Source organism: Lithobates pipiens, unplaced genomic scaffold (genome assembly GCF_037356315.1).
Source record: "Lithobates pipiens isolate NorthernLeopardFrog02 unplaced genomic scaffold, aLitPip1_a1.2 Scaffold_3, whole genome shotgun sequence".
NCBI lineage: Eukaryota > Metazoa > Chordata > Amphibia > Anura > Ranidae > Lithobates > Lithobates pipiens.
In genome coordinates, this window is record NW_027507790.1 from 280,180,548 (window position 1) to 280,194,373 (window position 13,826).

At 44.7% G+C, this 13,826-nt stretch overlaps 1 long non-coding RNA gene across 1 annotated transcript; it reads right to left on the reverse strand.

Moving 5' to 3' along the window:
- Positions 1 to 2,657: 2,657 nt before the first annotated feature.
- LOC143941164 (uncharacterized) lies at positions 2,658 to 3,598 on the reverse strand. The gene is made up of 3 exons (XR_013263994.1): positions 3,534 to 3,598; positions 2,916 to 3,080; positions 2,658 to 2,819 (listed from the first exon to the last, which is right to left on the reverse strand). It is a non-coding gene; the product is annotated as an uncharacterized LOC143941164 (long non-coding RNA).
- Positions 3,599 to 13,826: the final 10,228 nt, after the last annotated feature.

Genomic DNA, 13,826 nt, shown 5'->3' on the forward strand with positions numbered 1-13,826 from the left:
TCATAACTGAATATAGATGCTTTTCAAAAAATCAAATTAAAAATTTCCGTATACCATTCACAACTGGATTACCTCTTAGGAACTACAGTTTGGGGACACGTCCACTTGATTTATATTATCCTGATGAGAAAACATCCTATAGAGTGTATATCTCAGTCTACATTTTGGCTCAAGCATTACATGACATGGATTTATCTTTTAAAATAAATAATAAAAAATCTGAAATAAATCCACACACACTAAAGTATAAGGTGAGAGCGTCCAATGAAAGTTTCCTCGTATCTTTTTATACTCGGTCAGTTCAGTACTGGAACACAATGTGCCCAGACAAAAATTACACCCAGTTTAGGTTCATGTTTAGTTTATAGATGTTTAACCCTTTCACTTCTGGAGCTGTTTTTTTTTTTTTTGCACCCATGTTAAAAAAATAATTTTAGGCCTGAAGATTATAAAAAAAAAACCCTAAACAATATACAGTAAAAAGGAAAAATAACACAATAAGGGAGCCCCCAAAGCTGCATAACCCATAAGTATACGACAAAACACAGGAAATTTCCCCAGGGTTTTTTTTTTAGCAGCAGAGAGTTGGTGTGAAAATAGTTGATGTAAAAAATAATTTATTTAACGGACAATGGTAATTCCAAATGAACAATAATACATCATCCATATAGGTAGTGCAACAAATACAAACATGGAACATCACTCATAGCAAAATTAACTCTATGTACAAGCATGGTTTGCCAATTGTATTAGTAACATATGTATCCACATGAAAAACCCTGATGCTTTTCGACCCTTGCGATTCAGACCCTTTCGACCCTAGAGGCGATTCAGTTCGCATTGTGCGCTATATAAGTATTTCATTCATTCATTCATTCATTCATTTCCGGTCTCTTCAGGGGGATTTATATTCTAGGGAAATGTCAAAATATCTTATTAAAGACTTTGAACAATATAAAAATATATATAGGTATAGTATTTCAAATTAAGCAAAATTATGTCTCCATGCATATAGAGATATAGTTACCAATGGGTGTATGAGGACATGAGGACATGTCGCATGAACCGGCATTGCAGGATTATAGCCATCCAGTGATCCCATCGCTGCCACATGTTCCCCCCGCGCCCTCTGGGTGGGTGCATAGTCCACTGAGCTTACAGGGGGCCACGTTTTGGGACCCAGAGAGGAGGATGGGGGGTAAAACACCTGCAGATGGACATGCAAAAAAACTTTTTGTAAGTCATCATTAAATAATATTAGGGGAGTATATAGAAGTGTTTGGCAGTTATAGGCTTATTTCTTGGTAATTAATGAATTCATATTGTAAAATAATTAAACTAGTTATGTATAGCATGGCGTAGTTTCTTCATTAGTTATATTAATTATAAGAGGGATTAGCCGACAATATACCTATATTAACATATGATCATCTGTAAATCATTTTATTTGTACTACTTTGCATGCATTGCAGTGTTCTATTTTTTTCCATCCCTTTGGTGCAAACCGCTCTGTTCAGCCCCGTGTCACTGGGGGGGGGGGGTGCCTCTTTTCCACCTCGCTTCCCGGCACAGTGGGGAGACGCAGATGTTATCTGCGATTCTCCCCAATGTTTGTTTTCCTACAGTTGATTCCTTTTTGGGCCGCTGTGGGGGGCTTTCTCCGTGCCGGCGGCATTCCATGATCGCCACCGGACTGTCAGTGACGTGGAGCTTTTGCGTCGGAGGCGATGGCTTAGGCCAGGGCTTATGCCTTCCGGAACGCCAAGGGGACCATGCGGACGATGCCCTTTTGGTGTTGTAGACCTGTGAGAGGGTGGATTGGGTGGGGTCCTACACCTGCAGACAATGGACAAATCATGCAGATACTTTAAAACTCCACAGCTCCCAGGAGATCCTGAGGTGTTCCCTGGTAGTGCTGTCATACACTAATACAAGACTGATGGAGTGCTTGGTAAGTGCAGCTTTTGGAATGATTATGACTGGGTAATCCTTGTACTTAAGCGACACCCATTCATTTACTAACATTACTACTTTACCCACTCAATATTATTCTTTAGTAATATAATCATAATCCTACTTCCTCACTTTATGCAGACAGCATTCAGTGTCATATCACTCATGTCTGGCACCTTGATCCATCTCACTCTCACCATCTTATTCAATTGTCCACCTTTTTCTTTTCTTTTTTTCTCACACACATACACGCATGCATTATCCTCTTCACACTTCCAATTTTGTTGTTTCAGTTTTCTTTTTCAGTAGTTTGGTTTGGTTTTGTTTTGTTTTCACTTTCACACCCCTCTTGCCCCGTCATCAGTGTACCTCACATTATGCATTTTCACTTCACCCATCACATCTCCACACCCTATCCCTCACCCACCTTTTTTCACTGTCGGCTAATCCCTCTTATAATTAATATAACTAATGAATAAACTACGCCATGCTATGTATAACTAGTTTAATTATTTTACAATATGAATCCATTAATTACCAAGTAATAAGCCTACAGCTGCCAAGCACTTCTATATACTCCCCTTCTATATACATGAAACAACAAAGGATTCGCCCTGGGACTTTAAATGAAGTGGGCACTGTTTCCGCCAGTAAACATAACAGTAGTAAATATAGTATATGGTTTATTCAAGTACAAATGTTTACATGGATAAATAACATCAACGGTTGGCAATTAAAAAATATATAAACAAGGAGTATTGGTACATAAATGTAGAAGTAGTACATGGTACACGGGCATCATACTACCCGACTAGTTTTGTGAGATCCAGCTCGCTCTTCAGGGGTGGATGTGTGTAACAATGTACCTAGGATGAACAAAAATATATATGTTTGGCAATATAGCACAGTATTAGTTATAAAAGCACAGGGTAGGAGGGGTTTTAGCCCCCCCCCATACTTACCATTGAGCTTGGCCATGGCTCCAGGTGTGCGGCAGCAGATGCCTCCCCAGGGAGCTGAGGGGGCAGGATCAAATGGGACCCCATCCAGGGCCAAACGGAGAGCAGGCATGACAAAGGTGTAGTGATGTATCCCTAGGGTCCTCATTGGTCAATAAAAAGTATAGGCTGTGAACAGAAGTATGTTTGTCAGGCATCTAAAGTAGTAGAGTAAAATCAATAGATATTGGTATAAAGATATGTATGCATGTATGCATGAATGAAAGGCCTGAGCCAAAGGTTGTAGGGCCATGAAGATGATTAGAAACCTAGGACAACAGAGGGGTACTACCAGGTGACAAAGTGGACAAGGAAAGGGGGGAAAAGAGGTGAACTACAATTGTGTGGATAGTGATGTATCCCTAGGAACCTCATTAGTCCATAAAGCGTATAAGCTACAAACATATATGTTTATCTACATATATCTACTTTTATATACATGTGGCAGCGATGGGATCACTGGATGGCTATAATCCTGCAATGCCGGTTCATGTGACACGTCCTCATGTCCTCATACACCCATTGGTAACTATATCTCTATATGCATGGAGAAATCATTTTGCTTAATTTGAAATACTATACCTTGTAATGGACGCCGTGGCTGGGTCCTGGAAGGACGCTATATTTCCCCTCTGTTTGGGTTGTGCTCTCTTTAGGGAATGAAAATTGATTAACCCACCTGTTAGAGGAAGTGTCTTTAAAAGGCAAGGCAGGAAGTTGTAGATGGGTGTGGAGGAGTGGAGAACACATGGTGGATGGTGTTTGTTTTGGGTTGCAGCAAATGAAGTGGACAGCAGTGTCCTGTTTGGAAGGCTCCTGGTAGGAGAAGCTACCTGCCATCAAGACCAAGCTCTGTTTCTGATAAGGACAGCTGTTCTGGACTTTGCAAGTCGGTGAGACTACAAATCTTTTTCCTTTTGTTTTTGGCTGCTGTAAAGCTATTTAAGTTAATAAACCCCTTTGTTGTATGAAAAGCCTGTGTCCTGCGGTCTACCTGGTCCCCCGAACATTACAAGTGGTGCTCGAATGCGGGCAGGACAAAGTAACAGGCATTTTTTCTTGCTATTTTTTTTTTTTTTTGTGGATTTGAACTGACATTTAAAGGGACAGTACAGTGAATTTATGTCCTGGGTTAAAGCTGCACAACTGCGGAAAGCTGAAACCATGGAGGAGCTAATTAAACAGCTGTCCTTGGCGAATATACAATCGCAGACCCGCCATGAGGAAGCTAATCAGCGCTTAGCAACGCAGCACAACGAGGCACTGGCTTTGCAGCAAGAAAATACTCGCCTGTTGGTGGCCCAGTTAGCAGCCCAGCAAGCGACCCAACAAGGGGTTATGCAGGATCAGATGGCGGCCTTAAAAGAAGCAGTGCAGCAGCTTTCTCAGGGCCGTGAACAAGTGGCCGTTGCCCCTGGCAACCAGGTGACCATAAGGGCAAGCCATTTCTTGCAGAAGTTGTCCCCGAGTGATGACGTAGAGGCGTTTCTGGCAACATTTGAGAGGACGGCAGAGAGAGAAGGGTGGCCCCAGGACCAGTGGGCCGGCTTAATTGCTCCTTTCCTCACCGGAGATTCTCAAAAAGCCTATTTTGACCTACCACCAGAAGATGCTAAAAATTATCAAAAACTAAAGACAGAAATACTGGCTCGGTTGGGGGTGACTACGGCCGTTCGGGCCCAACGAGTGCACCAATGGAAGTATCGTCCAAACCGGCCACCGCGATCTCAAATGCATGACCTGGTGCAACTAGTAAAAAAATGGCTGCAGCCCGAAGTGTTGTCTGGCCCCCAAATTGTGGAGCGGATCGTGCTGGACCGGTACTTAAGGTCACTGCCAGATGACCTTCAACGGTGGGTCAGTCATGGAGACCCCAAAACCGCGAACGGCCTTGTTGAGATGGTGGAACGATATACGGTGGTGGAGGATCGGCTTGGCCCCACCAAGCGTCAAGGGCCCAGTCTGCCACGGCCCTTCCGATCAACTGCCGCCCTTCGAACGGATGTCCCCAGGAGCCCTGGAACCAACACCCCGGAAGGCCAAGAGTCACACCCGTTACCCCCTCAGCGACCTGTTCCTGATCGGAGAGGAGGGGATGTACAATGTTGGCGATGTCATGCCTGGGGCCATACCCGGGCCCACTGCCCATTGCAGGAAGAACCCATGGAATGCGGGGTTCTTCAGAGGGGGGTCTTTTTATGCCCATAAATCGTGTACAACACATCTTGACCTTGGAGAGAGGAATTTTGAGTGTGAAGTCCAAGTGAACCACCACCCTGCATGGGCCTTGCTGGACTCTGGAAGCATGGTAACCCTGGTTCACCCTAGAGTAATTGGGAAGATCGGTCCGGTAAGCAAAATTTTGCGGGTTGTGTGCATTCATGGGGACACTAGAGAGTACCCTCTCATCTCGGTGTCCATCTCCACAGCATGTGGCACTGGTACTCAAGAGGTGGGGGTGGTAAAGAACTTGGTACATGACGTTATCATAGGACGAGACTGTCCATTATTTGCAAAACTTTGGAGACAAGGAGAACTATCTGAAAGGTCCAGAGACTGGGAAGAAACTAGTCCCTCTGTTCCTGTTGTAGAGGGTAATAACCCTGAGATGCCACATGTTCATAATATGGACCCAGTTGATAAAAACGCCAAGACTTTGGTTAATAATGATGAAAATAGTGCTGATTCTGTTAAAGATGTCAATATGTGGGGTTCTCAGACCTACCTGAATACTGAGGGGGGGGAACCTTCCCCGCTTCAGGTAATGCTGGGGAAAGATGATGAGGAAATGGCCTCTACCCCTGACTTGCCAGATTTGGGTGTTCCCCAGGGGGCATTTGGTACTGCCCAGATGCAGGACCCCACTTTGGCCAGGGCACGGGAACAGGTTGTAGTAATAAATGGGGAGCCCCAAGAGCCAGGTGCTAATGAGCGGTGGCCACATTTTTCAATACGTAATGAATTGCTTTATCGGGTTACTAAAGTGAGAGAAAATGTGGTAGAACAATTATTGGTACCCCAACAATATAGACGCAAGGTCCTGGACCTGGCCCATGATGATGTGTTAGGGGGACACCTGGGAGTTGAAAAGACGGAGGCACGGATCGCCGACCGGTTTTACTGGCCAGGCTTGAAAGCAGAGGTAAGGAGATACTGTACCTCTTGTCCCACCTGTCAGTTGACCGCTCCGGCGACCCATTTCCGGAGCCCGTTGGTCCCTCTACCCATAATTGAGGTCCCATTCGAGAGGATAGCCATGGATATAGTGGGTCCCTTGGTAAAGTCGGCTCGAGGTCATTCTTACATACTAGTGATCCTTGACTATGCCACTCGATATCCTGAGGCGCTACCCCTGCGGAATACCTCCTCTAAGGCTATTGCACGAGAGTTATTCCAGTTGTTTACACGGACAGGTTTTCCCAAGGAAATACTCACAGACCAGCGCACCCCGTTTATGTCGAAGGTTATGGCTGATGTATGCAAACTGTTCCGGATTAAACAGCTGCGCACATCGGTCTACCATCCCCAAACAGATGGATTGGTAGAACGTTTTAATAAGACCCTTAAGTCTATGCTCAAGAGAGTGGTACAAAGGGATGGGAAAGACTGGGACTACCTGTTACCAGCTCTCCTGTTCGCTATCCGAGAAGTGCCCCAGGCCTCCACTGGGTTTTCGCCCTTTGAATTGGTATATGGGCGGAGACCTCGCGGACTACTGGACTTTGTTAAAGAAGAATGGGAAAGTGAACCAATCCAGCATAAAAGTGTTCTTGAATATGTCTCTCAAATGCAGGAGAGGATCCGAACTGTGATGCCGCTAGTTAAGGAACACTTACAAAAAGCCCAGGAGGCTCAACGACAGGTCTATAATAGGGCAGCCAAAATTAGGAACTTTCAAGTGGGGGATCGAGTAGCAGTGTTGATTCCCACTGTGGAAAGTAAAATCTTGGCCAGATGGCAAGGCCCTTTCGAGGTTGTAGAAAAAATGGGAGAGGTAAATTATAGAGTTCACCAGCCAGGCAAGAGGAAACCCTATCAGATATATCATGTAAACTTGTTAAAGCCCTGGACAGACAGGGAACCAGCGACCTCCCTGGCTAGTACAAAACTTGAGCCTCGGGTTGGGGTGGAGAGTGTCCAAATAGCAAATACCCTGTCTAAAACCCAAAGTCAGCAGGCAAAGGAGTTCTTGCAGAGAAATAAAGAAAAATTTTCAGACTTGCCCGGGCTCACTAGTGTCGTAGAGCATGATATTGTCACAGAACCAGGAGTCAAAGTTTTTGTCCGGCCCTACCGCATCCCAGAGGCTCAAAGGAAGGCCGTTTCAGAGGAAGTAAAAAAGATGTTAGACCTAGGGATTATTGAGGAATCGCAGAGTGAGTGGTCGAGCCCGATTGTGTTGGTACCGAAGCCCAACGGGACTCTGCGATTCTGCAATGATTTCCGGAAACTTAATGAAGTTTCCCGGTTTGATGCCTACCCTATGCCCCGGGTAGATGAGCTTATCGAGAGACTAGGTCCAGCCAGGTATATCACTACGTTAGACCTTACCAAGGGGTATTGGCAAATACCGTTGACTAAGGCTGCTAGAGAGAAAACTGCTTTTTCTACCCCAGAGGGGAGTTTTCAGTACAAAAGGATGCCTTTTGGATTGCAAACTGCTCCAGCCACTTTCCAGAGAGCAATGGATAGGATTTTACGACCTCACCGGAAGTATGCCTCAGTATACTTGGACGATATAGTCATTTTTAGCAAAGACTGGGAATCACATTTGCCCAAAGTGCAGGCAGTGCTGGACTCTCTTTGGAAGGAGGGGTTTACAATAAACCCTGAAAAATGTGCTTTGGGAATGGAGGAGGTGAAATACCTGGGTTATATCGTGGGTAGAGGGGTAGTGAAACCTCAGGTCAACAAGATAGAGGCTATACAGAATTGGCCCCGCCCCCTCACAAAAAAGCAGGTACGTGCATTCCTGGGCATGGTGGGATACTACAGGAGGTTTGTACCCAACTTTGCCACGTTGGCGGCTCCGTTGACCGATCTGACTAAGGGTCGGAAATCGGTCATGGTGGAGTGGAATGCAGACGCTGAGAAGGCTTTTTTGGAGCTCAAGTCGGCGCTGTGCCAACACCCTGTCCTTGTAGCACCCAATTTTTCAAAAGAATTTATTGTCCAGACTGATGCTTCCGATGTAGGATTGGGAGCGGTGTTGTCACAGGTTATTCATGGCGAGGAACACCCGATAGTCTTCCTCAGCAGGAAGTTAACACCAGCGGAGAAAAACTATGCCATAATTGAACGAGAGTGTCTGGCCATTAAGTGGGCTCTGGAATCCCTCAGATATTACCTTTTGGGGAGGAAGTTTAGGTTGATTTCTGACCATGCCCCTTTAACATGGCTGAGACAGGGAAAAGGGACTAATGCCAGGGTTACCCGGTGGTTCCTGGTACTCCAGGAATTTAAGTTTGTAGTGGAGCATAGGCCCGGGAGACTGCATCAAAACGCAGATGCCCTCTCCCGAGTCCATTGTTTGAGCTCCACTGTTGCCTCCACCTCCTTGGCGTTGGGGCACAGGGGGGGGATATGTAATGGACGCCGTGGCTGGGTCCTGGAAGGACGCTATATTTCCCCTCTGTTTGGGTTGTGCTCTCTTTAGGGAATGAAAATTGATTAACCCACCTGTTAGAGGAAGTGTCTTTAAAAGGCAAGGCAGGAAGTTGTAGATGGGTGTGGAGGAGTGGAGAACACATGGTGGATGGTGTTTGGCGTTTGTTTTGGGTTGCAGCAAATGAAGTGGACAGCAGTGTCCTGTTTGGAAGGCTCCTGGTAGGAGAAGCTACCTGCCATCAAGACCAAGCTCTGTTTCTGATAAGGACAGCTGTTCTGGACTTTGCAAGTCGGTGAGACTACAAATCTTTTTCCTTTTGTTTTTGGCTGCTGTAAAGCTATTTAAGTTAATAAACCCCTTTGTTGTATGAAAAGCCTGTGTCCTGCGGTCTACCTGGTCCCCCGAACATTACAACCTATATACATTTTTATATTGTCCAAAGTCTTTAATTAGATATTTTGACATTTCCCTAGAATATAAATCCCCCTGAAGAGACCGGAAATCGCAAGGGTCGAAATGCATCGGGGTTTTTCATGTGGATACATAGGTTACTAATACAATTGGCAAACCATGCCTGTACATAGATTTTTTTCATTGCATTGCACCCATGATCCACTCATACCAGATAACTGATAACAGGTCTAAAATGATTGTTCTCACTCCAGCATGTGTGTTAATAACATGTGCAGAAAAAAATTACGCTTTAGTGCGCAGGTGCCCCTCCCATCTGTGTTTATTTTTGTATGTGCATGAATGTGGGGGTGGGAGGATACTCATATATATGTATTTTGAGGGGTTTAAGTGCATGGATTTGACTTTATTTTCTTACACTTTATTTTTTATCACAAGGACACCTATGTGAAATTTTTTGGGGACAGTTTCCCTTTAATGAGACCCCTGATGTCTCCCCTGCCCTCTATTAAATGAACGGAGTGCAGATCACACTCCATTAGCTTCTTCCCAGTGGAAGCAGGGCCCCAAAGTGACATTTTACACATCACATTTGGGTTACAAATAGCTAGGGGAGATCAACAAACAGACAGTCACTGGTCTCCCTAATGGAGGCTGCCATTGCTGAACTCTCCCTGGAGAATGCTAGTTCTCTGGCTGTTCAGACAATTTAATATCAGAGTTGTCTGACTCTAGTTATATAGTAAATAGAAAGGAGTTTCACATTCTTAACAATCTAACAGTAAAGAACCCCTTACAGAGTTTAAGATTAAACTGCTTCTCATTCAACTTCTTCAAGTGGTTGCATATCTCTTCATAAATGCTTTTCCTGGGAGAATAGGTTTAATGTTTGTAGTCCTTCTTCATATCCAAGATCCTCCAGCCCACTTATTGGCTTTGAACTAGAACTAGATGGCATACTCCAGATGTGGCCAAACCAGAGTTTTGTAAAGTTGTAGAATTGAAGTCTTATCTCTTGAGTAGATATCTTTTTATTTTTATTTTTTTTTATTGAGTTTTAACAGGTTAACAGGAAGTTTGTAACATACATGTCAATATAACATTGTGAGAATTAAAGAAGCAGGTGTATAACATTGTCATAAGCATACATATCTTTAAGAAAAATACATGTGTCAATGACAAAAGTGAAGAGAAGTATAAAATGAAGTGTAAATGACCCCTGTGAGAGAAAATAAGTGCTGAGAAGCACCGTGGGGTTTCATGTTTTAAGAGTTCATAGTACAATGTGCTTTAAGGTCTTACTAATCCAGAAGATTAGCATTGCTCAGCGCAGGGATGTATGATAATTGTGAAGATCTGGGGGGGGGGGGGGGTGAATGGAGGTTATGTATATACCGTCTGTGGCCTTCCCAAGTACCATTTACCCCTGTAGGGACCTTGCTGTGAATGGGAGGGGGCCTAAGAAGAGTATACAAGTATATAGAACTTGGATGGTATGGTATGTCCTATTAACAATTCCCGTTGAGAAGTTTAATTATCTGGGACGGGGAGGAAGGAGGTTTCCAGTGACCGTTTGGTAGTCTATCTGTACCTGTATATGAAAGTGGTTGAGTGTGTGGCGGGTAAAGCCCACAGGGAGCCTCTTAAAGCAATGGCAGTGATAGGTGGGCACATTTGGGGCAAAGGGGTGGTTCCGGAAAGGTAAGAGAGGTGAAGGAGAGAGGGGGATGGTAGAGGGTGTGTGGAGTATGAAGTTTAGGAACGTAGAACTGTGCAGTGAGTTCATGGTCGAGGTGGGTGGAGAGCAGGTGAAGTGGTTAATGCTGTGGACTTCCTAAGTGTAACCAGCAGGCCCATGTGGCATTCAATTTGGTTGGTTTGTCGTTTGCTTGGCAGATGACTTTTTCCATGTCTGCCGTTCTGTCCACCCGACGGATCCAGTCGTCCACCGTGGGAGGGATAGAGTTTCTCCATAGAACTGGGACGCAAAGGTTGGCTGCGTTGATGAGGTGTATCGATAGAGACTTTTTGTACGGACCAAGGGGTTCAGGGGTTTGATGCAGTAGACCAGAATGGCTGGATAAGAGGGCATTCCCACCAAATATAAAGCAAAGAACAGTTTATATCTGTTTCCCTGTGTCGAGACATTGACTGAACCCTTGTGAATGAGTGTGAATATACGTTCCCATTCAGTAGGGGTGAGGTCTAGAGATAGATCTGATTCCCATTGTCTTACTATTTTGTTATCTTTAACTTTATGCTTTGAGAATAGGAGGGCATAAATAGAGGAGATTAAGTGGCCTTGGGGTTCTGTACTGTTGCATAAGAGTTCAAATGGTGTGCAGTCCCTATGCAAAAGCGAGGTAGGCTTGGTCGTGTTGGAAAAATGCCGCAATTGTAGGTATTTGTAAAAGGGGATTTTTTAATTTGGGTATTGTAGCAGAAAGTGTGGGGTAGGATAGGAGTGTCCCATTTTTGGAAAAAGTGTTGTGCCCTAGCATGCGAGGTTCATGCATCACATGATGGGTCTTGTAGTGACAGGCCCGGGGGAAATTCAGGGTTGTTTTCCAATGGGGTCATAGGACCATGAGAGGATGTGATGTCAAGCATTTTGCAGACTAGTTTGGATAGTGTTAGTGTGTCTCCAGTGAGCGGTGTAGTGTGTAATCTTTGGGAACAGATTTGTGGTCAATCCAGGGGGAGTTGGGTATTGGGAGATTCACGAAAGAGTCTTCCAATGTGGTCCATTCTTTGGTGAGGCGATGTACATACCAGTCCACTATCTTGGATAGGTGGCAAGCCCAGTGATATTTTTGGAGGTCTGGGAGGCCAAGACCTCCTATTAGTTTGGGTAACACCATCCTGTTCCAGCTTATTCGAGGGGTCTTGGAGGCCCAGATAAAGTTCCTACATATACGTTTGTAGGTAACAAAGAAAGAAATCAGTAGTCTAATTGGGACTGCTTGGAAGAGGTAGAGGAGTCTGGGATAGACATTTATTTTCAGTATGGCGATCCTGCCCAGCCAAGAGAAGGAGCCCAGATGCCATTTCTGGAGATCACCTTGGATGGACAAGAGCATTGGTAAAAAAATTCTGGCATCTAGTTCATGTAGTTTAGTCAGAATTTTGATTCCGAGATAAGAGATTTCATGATGGGCCCACCCAAATGGAAAGTTATGATTGCATTGTGTCACAATTGCGGTCGGTAGAGTAATATTCAGCGCTTTTGATTTCTCAAAATTGATTTGAAGGTTGGATAGGGTTTTGAATAATGAAAAGTCTGCCAGAAGGTTGGGAATAGTTATGATGGGATCTGTAAGAGAAAGCAGGATGTCATCTGCATACTCGGCTATTTTATACTGCCTATGATTTATCTCTATGCCTTTGATGGCAGGGTTATCTCTCAATCTTCGGAGCATGGGTTCCATGGTCAGGATAAATATTAGTGGGGATAGAGGGCATCCCTGACGGGTTCCATTGGACACAGAGAAGGCGCTCAACAAGCAACCGTTAATCCTGATTTTAGCCATCGGGGAGGGGTACAAGGCTAGGATCATGTGTAGGAAGCGGGATGGAAGGCCTATAGCTCATAACGTGGCCTCCATGTAATCCCAGGCCACCCTGTCAAACGTCTTCTCTGCATCCAGGGAGAGAAAAACTTTATGTGTCAGTTTTGGATAGCCAATGGTGGATGTTTTGGTGGTGTTGTCCCTTGCTTCCCTGCCTGGGACAAAACCAACCTGGTCTAGTGAAATGAGTTCAGGAATGAAGTGGAGAATGCAGTTTGCCAATGCTTTGGCATAAAGTTTTAGGTCTACATTCAGTAGTGAGATTGGGTGGAAACTGGACACTAATGTGGGGTCTTTGCCCTGCTTGGGGATAAGTGTGATGTGTGCTTCAAGGATGTCCCTATGAGCAATGGAGTCTGGTGAAAGGTTGTTGAGAGCCCTGGTAAGATGGGGGATGAGAATAGTCAGGAAAGTTTTATAGTAGCTGACCGATAAGCCGCCTGGACCCGTGCTCTTGCCTGTTTTCATTTGTTTTAGTGCCGTGAGTATTTCTTCTGTTGAGAGGGGTAGATCTAGTGCTAGTGATTCATTTAAGGAAAGAGGGGTTGGACTGTATAGTGCTAAAAAGTCAGGGATGGCTCTCTTGCATTCTACGTTGGTTTCAGTCTGTCGTGTGGGTGGGAGGTTGTATAATGTAAAGAAATTGCCCTTGTCAAAAATGTACCTGCTTTGTTGCTAAATTCATAGTAAAGCTTTTGCGTCATCGCAAACTTAAGTTTCAGTGTACTATGAAGTGTTTCCAGGAGTTCTTCCCTTGCCTGGGTCAAGTCTGCCAAAGAGGAGGCAGCTAGAGATGCCTTATGTGTATGTTCAAGCTTGCGGGTACGAGCAGTCAGTTCAGTAATACGTGTTTTCTTAAGTTTATTACGTTGCGCCACTAGAGAAAGCAGTTCCCCCCGAATGATACACTTTTGTAAGGCCCACGTGACTGTAGGTGAAATGTCGTCTGAAGTGTTTTCGGGGAAAAAGTTGGAGAGGCATGTGGTTATCCAATGTATATTGGCTGCGTCAGTCAGCAAAGAATTATCGAGTCACCAGATATGTGCTATTGGGAGGGATGTTGGGAGTTGCAAAGTCATAAAGATGGTGTTATGGTCAGAAAGTACAGAGGGGTCAATGGAGGCTTTAGTGAGATAGGTCAGGTCTGTCTGAGATACAAAAAAGTGATCTAGTCTGGAATATTTGTTGTGGGGGGCAGAACAGAAAGTAAAGTTCTTTACTTTGGGATGTAGTGTGGGCCAAGTGTCATGGAGCAGTAGGTTGCTAAGTTGTTGTTTAATAGCCCGC